Source organism: Seriola aureovittata, chromosome 17 (assembly GCF_021018895.1).
Source record: "Seriola aureovittata isolate HTS-2021-v1 ecotype China chromosome 17, ASM2101889v1, whole genome shotgun sequence".
Classification (NCBI taxonomy): domain Eukaryota; kingdom Metazoa; phylum Chordata; class Actinopteri; order Carangiformes; family Carangidae; genus Seriola; species Seriola aureovittata.
This window is the reverse complement of record NC_079380.1, coordinates 4,186,672-4,193,430: the sequence shown is the minus strand read 5'-3', so window position 1 is coordinate 4,193,430 and position 6,759 is coordinate 4,186,672. Positions and strand designations below refer to the sequence as shown.

The window sequence follows — 6,759 nt, the reverse complement described above, 5'->3', positions numbered from 1 at the left end:
AAGGTACTGGATTTCTGAGACCAACGTCAATATTTGACGGTGAAAAAAATACTGTATTAATAAACTGAACAATATTTGTTTTTAGAGTGACTACTGCTCTATATATTCGAATGGGATTTATCATTTCCAACAACAAACAAATATTTTTGTTTCCCTTAAATTTGGTTATCAAAGTATTGTGACTGAGGTCAGTGCTCCTTTATTACTTGTGTTATTACTTCCATCATCCATGGTTTGCCCTGTAGTAAGATATTCTAGACAATATTGTGCCTCCAGGCTCCAACACCTTTGGGGTTGATCTGGAACGCTGACTGTGAGCAAGACCACAGTGTTGGACCTCACTAATGCTGCAAATGCCTGCAGCTTCCTCAAGAGTGGAGGCTGGTGTGGATGCAGATTAAAGCCTATGGTTTTCAAACGGCATATTTGACATATGTTATGTCTATGTACTGAGCGGGACAAACTTCTCAGTGCTCTCTGGTGGAAAAATGATGCTATGGCACTTTTCACATTTCTGTGCTGACATTTATTCTTAATTACCATCCGACATGTGCACTGTCGCCCTAATGTATCTCTGACAACTCGCTCAGGTTCTAATGTGAGCTTGCATATGGTAAAAAAAAAAACAGACTTTCATTCATACTGTATGAAAGAGAAGGTGAGCACTGACTCTCTGTTTGTCCCAGAGAACATTTCAAGGGCAAACCTGTTGATGTGAGCTGCAGCAAGACAGACAAGACACAGAGCGTAACAGGACGAGCCAAAAAATAAAAAAGAATGAGTTGATAAATGAACGGCTCTCTGGGAAGAGTGAGGAGGGATGATGTATTACACTGTGATGGCTGAAAATGAGGCTGTAGTATGTTGAGAGTTGTCGGGCGGCCAGCGCTCCAACAGCAGAGGGAGGGAAATAAACGCGGAGGGGTGGAGGGAGGGAAACAGAAAGGAGGGAGGGAGAGGATAAATCCTTACTACATAATGATTAGAGCTCACAAGCCCTTCCTGTGACACGGAGTGTAGGAGTCAGGATTACAGCCGGCCAGTGCAGTCAGAGTGAAAGCTCTGCTGATGGGGGAAGGAGGGGCACAGGTAGGACAAGAAAAAAAACAAAAAGAAAGTGCAGTTCACTGAGGACTAAAAGAAGCAAACAAGGTGTGTTTCCAGGGGAGGGGGGGGAGGGGGTGGATGCAAGCGAAAAAAAAAAAAAGACATTTTTAGAAGAGTTTTTTCTGAACTCCAGCAGCTGACTCACATCTGTCCGCCTGCTCCGGCCATCTGTCGCAGGCCGCTGACAGCCTCGTCCCGGGCAGCTGGATCGTCTCTCCCAGTCTTATTTTGATGGAGCAGCCACGAGAGTGCTGCTCACACTAGAGGAGGGAGAAGAAGAAGAAGAAGAAGAAGTAGGGACTGGGAGAAGAAGACAAGGGTCACCCTGCAGAATCTGTGATAGACGGGACTCGCAGTGTGGACAGGTGTCTCAGGGCAGAGATGGAGTACATGCGTGTCCTTCTGAACTTGGCAGTGACAGAGGACAAGGCTGAAGAGCTGAATGCTGAGGATTTGTTTTGCGCTGATATATAAAGTAGTGTAAGTTTTTGCCAGCTTTTTTTTTTTTTTTTTTTTTTGGAGCTTTTCTGAAGTCTCTATCTCCAGCCAAGAGAGGAATTATCATTTCCCCCCAGAGGTGTGCAGCTGCTGGAGACCTCAAACAGGCAACTGCTTTACACACGAATATGCACGCTCACAGGTTTACCCCTCAAAGCACTCTGGGACATCTTACCTGAAAACCCTCTTCTGAGATAGCTGTCTCAACTTTAACTCTAAACTGGAACATTTAGCCGAGAGCACAAGTGCAGCTGTGGACGGCCACCATTTGTTCATTTGTTTTCATTCTCCTTTTCCTTCTCCCCCGGTACCTGCTCACTTCGCTCTCCCTCCATCACTCCGTCCATCCTCCTCCTCCTCCTCCTCCTCCTCCTCTTCCTGCTCCTCTTCTTCCCTCCCCCCTTTTTACCAGCGAGTGATAATGTGACCTTCTGCCAAAGTGCTGGAAACCATGCCACCGTCGCAGCGGGCTCCTCTGTTGCTGCTACTGAAATAGACTCAAACAAGTGCGGGGAGAGGAAGGAGGAAGGGAGGAGGGAGAGGACGAAGGAGGGAGAGGAAGAGGAAGAGAAGAAGAGGGCCAAAGGGGAGAGAAGGAAGGAAGAAAAAGGAGAGGAGAAAAAAAAAGAAGAAGAAGAAGAAGAAAAAAACAAAAAAAAAAAACAGGAACAGGACAGCTGAAGCTGTAGACACGGGATGAGTGGTGACGAGCCAGGGCTGGATGTGGATTGCCGACACAGGTAACGGATCACCTTCGTCTAACTCTCAGTGCTTGTGCCATCACCTCATCCTCACATCATTTCACTGTCTGCTGTTGGTGAAGGCGGCATGTGCTCTAAAATATTCTTTCTCACTTTGAGAGCTGAGTGTGACCAGGTGTGACATGTTTTCTGCTTCTTTATTATACTTGGTTTGAAGGTGTGTAGTAGTTTTTTTTTTTCTTTAAGTGCCCCCCCCACACCATCCTTCCTCCTCCTCTCCTCCTCCTCCTCCTCCTCCTCTGTTCTAACTGTCAGTGGAGAAATTCTCAGAGCGCAGAGGATCAGATCAAAAGCAGGACTCGACAGGAACCTTGTCAGGGGGGATCAGACGGCATGCTGTGTTTGGCTTTTGTGCCTGTCGTAGGTGTGCGTGTGTGTGTATATGTGTGTGTGTGTGTGTGTGCGTGTGTGTGTGTGTGTGTGTGTGGCGGCTGTAACTGTTGCTTTAACTCGCCGAGCTGCCGGGGGGGATTAAGCAGAGCAGATCGATGCGTCATTGTAAACAGTTAGAGCAGCTGAGAGGGGCTTTGATACCTGCCCGCCAGACCTGGGATACTGCTGCCGCTGCTGCAGGGGTAATTGAACTGCCACTGAAGAGTGACTTTTCAGGATGCAAGAGAATGAGGGGTTCCTGTAATTATTGAAGGGATCCGTTCTGGCACTTTGGCCCCATGAATACAGAACAGGGTTGTTGGTTTTTTTTTTTTTTATTGTTGTTTTTTTCGTGGCATGAGAATGAGACCTGAATTGGTAAATTGGTGGCACAATTAATTCTTAGATTATAAGACATAAAATACTCATATTGATGGCTGAAGACCTTTTAAATGAACCCTGATAAACAATCACACACACAGGACCATAAATAACAAAGGCACCAGAAAAACAACAATAGCAGCGCAGAACAAGGACAAAGCCATAGTTCATATAAATACTGCCATGAGATCACCAGCACCTAAATGTAATGACGTGCAGAGGCAGCTGCCTATCAGGGATACGTTTCCTCGTTACAAAGTCACAGAAAGCTCATTTATTTACGTGTGGATAAAAAAACTGCGAGTGTGAAAACGGTTTTAATGACAGAGCGGCCACACGTCAGAGGAAGGTAAAGGTTCGTATGCTCGATCAGCTCAGATGAGACGTGGCAGTGATGCAGTGAGACGAGGACGTCCTGTAGATCAGATGCAAGTTTGGCTTTTCAAGAAATGAGTCCGTCTCTTTCCCCACCTCTTTGGACATCATCCAATATTGGATTGAATTTTTTTTAGCTCAATTAAATCATTATATATATATATATGTATATATATATATATATATATATATTCTCCCATATCATGGTTTCTAGCTGGTTTCTATCTCTATTAACGAGCAACGAGCAAAACTATCAATAGATATGTTTAATGGCACATACGGCTGATTCTCCCTGATGTAGGTTGAGACAATAAATTACTTTCTCACTCGTCTTGGGGGCAGAGTCCAGGTGCATGTTTGCAAAACTGGACCAATGGGGGTCGGGGGTTCACAAGATGATTGAAGAGATAAGAAGAAAGAAAATAGTTTTAAATCCTTCAGACCTCTATTAAATAAAACAAGTCTCCTTCCTGCTCCTTGCATTTGTCTGCCAGTTGAAAAGTGTTAGCCAAAGGTTAGATTTTACTTTGATTTATTTGAATATTTTCAGAGGCCTGAAGAGATTCAATTATTTGGTGATTCATAAGAAAAGGGTAAGAAAAAAAGAAAAAGAAAAAAAAGAAAAAAGAACCAAATTCTGAAAAATTCTGTGTAGTATGTCTTTTCTGTTTCTTTATCCTGCTAATTATCTCAGGATCTTTGACATTTTCCTGGTGACCCCTCAGAAAGGGTCAGCACCAGCAGTCATGAGCCCAAACGGCTGGGAACCAGTGTTCCCAATCTCTCTTGATGTCTTACTCATCAAGGCCAAGCAGTGTGGACTTACTGTGTGACCCCTTGTCGCAGGTTGCATTTGTTTCACAGCTGACAGCAGTGCAACCAAAGAGTTATGTTCCCTTCTAAGATTTGTTTCTTTTAATATTTTTTATAAGCCTGAACTCTCCAAAGATTTGTGGAAATTTGGAAGAAAAGGAAAATGTTATGTAGAGGAATTTTTCTTCTTTTCTTCTTAATCATCTCACTAAGCTAAAGATGGGGACCACTGGTTTTCCAGCAACTATTGCCAAGCAGATATTTTTATTTTTTATGCCCAGGTTTTCCTTGTCTCTGAGATTCTCTCTGCCTCCATCCCTATACAGTGTACTCCCAGCTCTGACGGGGGGGGGGGGGGGGGGGGCAAGGAGAGGATATGTTTAGGTGACCTGACGCACAGGCAGACATCTTTGTTCTCTGTAATAATTTATAGACATATTTCAGTGTCATAAAATATCCCTCACTGGTTGTAATTCAGGCCAAATCATCCACAGCGTAAGTGGGACTTTAACTCTGTGCAGATAAGATATGCATCTCCTCCACTGGCTTCGCTGGAGAATGAATGGGAGTGTTGGATGAGACGGTGTGAACGGTGTGGCACCAGTTAGGCCGGTGAAAAATGGCTGTTCATTATGTTATGCCAACCATATCCTACTTTTAGTAATTGGATGTGCCGGCATGTATGTGAGAGCAATCTGAACGCCCATATGTGCATGCACGTGTGTGTGTGTGTGTGTGTGTGTGTGTGTGTGAGTGTGACAGGATCCTGAGCCCATCGCAAAACATGATGCAATGTTACACACACACACACACACATAGAGATCATCACAATAAGGTAACACACTAAGAACCATGACAGAGGAATGTGCTACTCAGGCTGAGGGAGGAGCTTGATCAATAACACAACTGATATATTCAGTGATTAAGCAGATTTATTTTGTTTTAAATAGATGCTCCACTAATCCTACACACGCCCCCTCCCCACAGCCATCACACACACACACACACACACACACACACACACACACACACACACACACACACACACATACACACACACATGTAGTATGTGTGAGGACCCTCATTTACAAGATACAGTAAGTGAAGCCTTGAGGACAGGAGGAAATGTCCTCACATTCAAAAAAAATGCCATTACTCTGAAGGCTGAGAATCTAATTGGTCCAAACACAGACAACACACAGCAGGAATTTCACACCTCACATGTTTTCTAGTCACAGGGTTCTTCAGTGTAGTTCACCCGTCACAAGTGATCCATTAAAAGTGTTGAGCAGCAGTTTCGTCTGATTTGTTGAATCAGTTACAGTTTATCATTTGTAGTGGATTCTTCTCAAACCTTATAACAGCTGCTGCGAGCGACTCCGATCACTTCTATTATTACATCCAGACAACAGGTTCATGCGGGAGGAGGCATTACTCATCTTCATTACTTAGGAACTTTTCAAACCCTCTGCCCTACATTCAGCCACTTCACCCAAGCGTTAATCAATCTTTTTGTTCTTTGCGCTCACGAGCCAAACCAAACAGCGGAACTACAGAGTGTGAGCCCCTGGCTGTTTGCTGACCTGCCGTCTCCATATCAGGCAGAGACGTGATCCATTTTAGTCAATGAAATGCTTCAAATACAGAAAATTCAACTCATTTTACAACTTACTTTCAAATCTTTGACTACATTGTGACAAGTATGAGTTACCAACCCTCACTAGGTTTGTCAACATTTCCTGTTGTTGTTTCACAATAAAAGCTGAGAAGATGTATTTGTGGTTTTAAGAACCAAAAAGCATCTCAGTGTAGTTTTACATCTCCTCTCTCAGGCTTCTCTCTGGAGCTCTAGTAAAAACACATGGTCAGTGAGCCAATCAGAAGAGAGGAGGCTCTGAGTTTCTCTTCTGATTGGCTGAGTGATTTTAAAAAATATAGCCGATTTCAGGTAAACGAATCTTGCAAGGTTGGATGGTGGGTACAGGTGGGCGGGGCTTGGAGCGTGGCTAAGGGTGGTGACTGTATTGTAGTGACATCACAAAGTTTCAGAAGTCATGGCTGCTGGTTTTAAGGCTCAGTTTCTGAATACAGGCTGTGTGCATTTCTCTGTGGACTGAGGCTTTGATACTTTCACAGTATTAATATAGAACCTAGACCTGCTTTATAATCAAACAACACATGGACATCTACCTCTATACTATATGGGACCTTTAACTACTGTCAATCTGGTCTTGGCTAAAATCTGATCATCCAGGACTAGTCAACGGAGTCAACTAGTGGTTTTAGTTTTTAGTCATCATCCACACAGACTCTCTTTCATTTTTGCTTTTAAATACTGTAGTTGGATGTATTATTGTAGTGCAACATGTGCTTAACATCAGGAAATTACATATTCTCTCCTTTAGCCCTCCCACGAATGACACTTATTAATCATCTATGATAGTTTCATATT

General features: G+C 43.6%; 1 protein-coding gene across 1 annotated transcript in view; it reads left to right on the top strand.

Moving 5' to 3' along the window:
- The first annotated feature begins 985 nt into the window (after window positions 1-985).
- grin2ca (glutamate receptor, ionotropic, N-methyl D-aspartate 2Ca) overlaps window positions 986-6,759 on the top strand; it is a 66,223-nt gene continuing 60,449 nt past the window's right edge. Inside the window, exon 1 of the mRNA XM_056401625.1 lies at window positions 986-2,345. The gene's annotated coding sequence lies outside the window, so the exon portion shown is untranslated. The remainder of the gene's footprint in view (window positions 2,346-6,759) is intronic.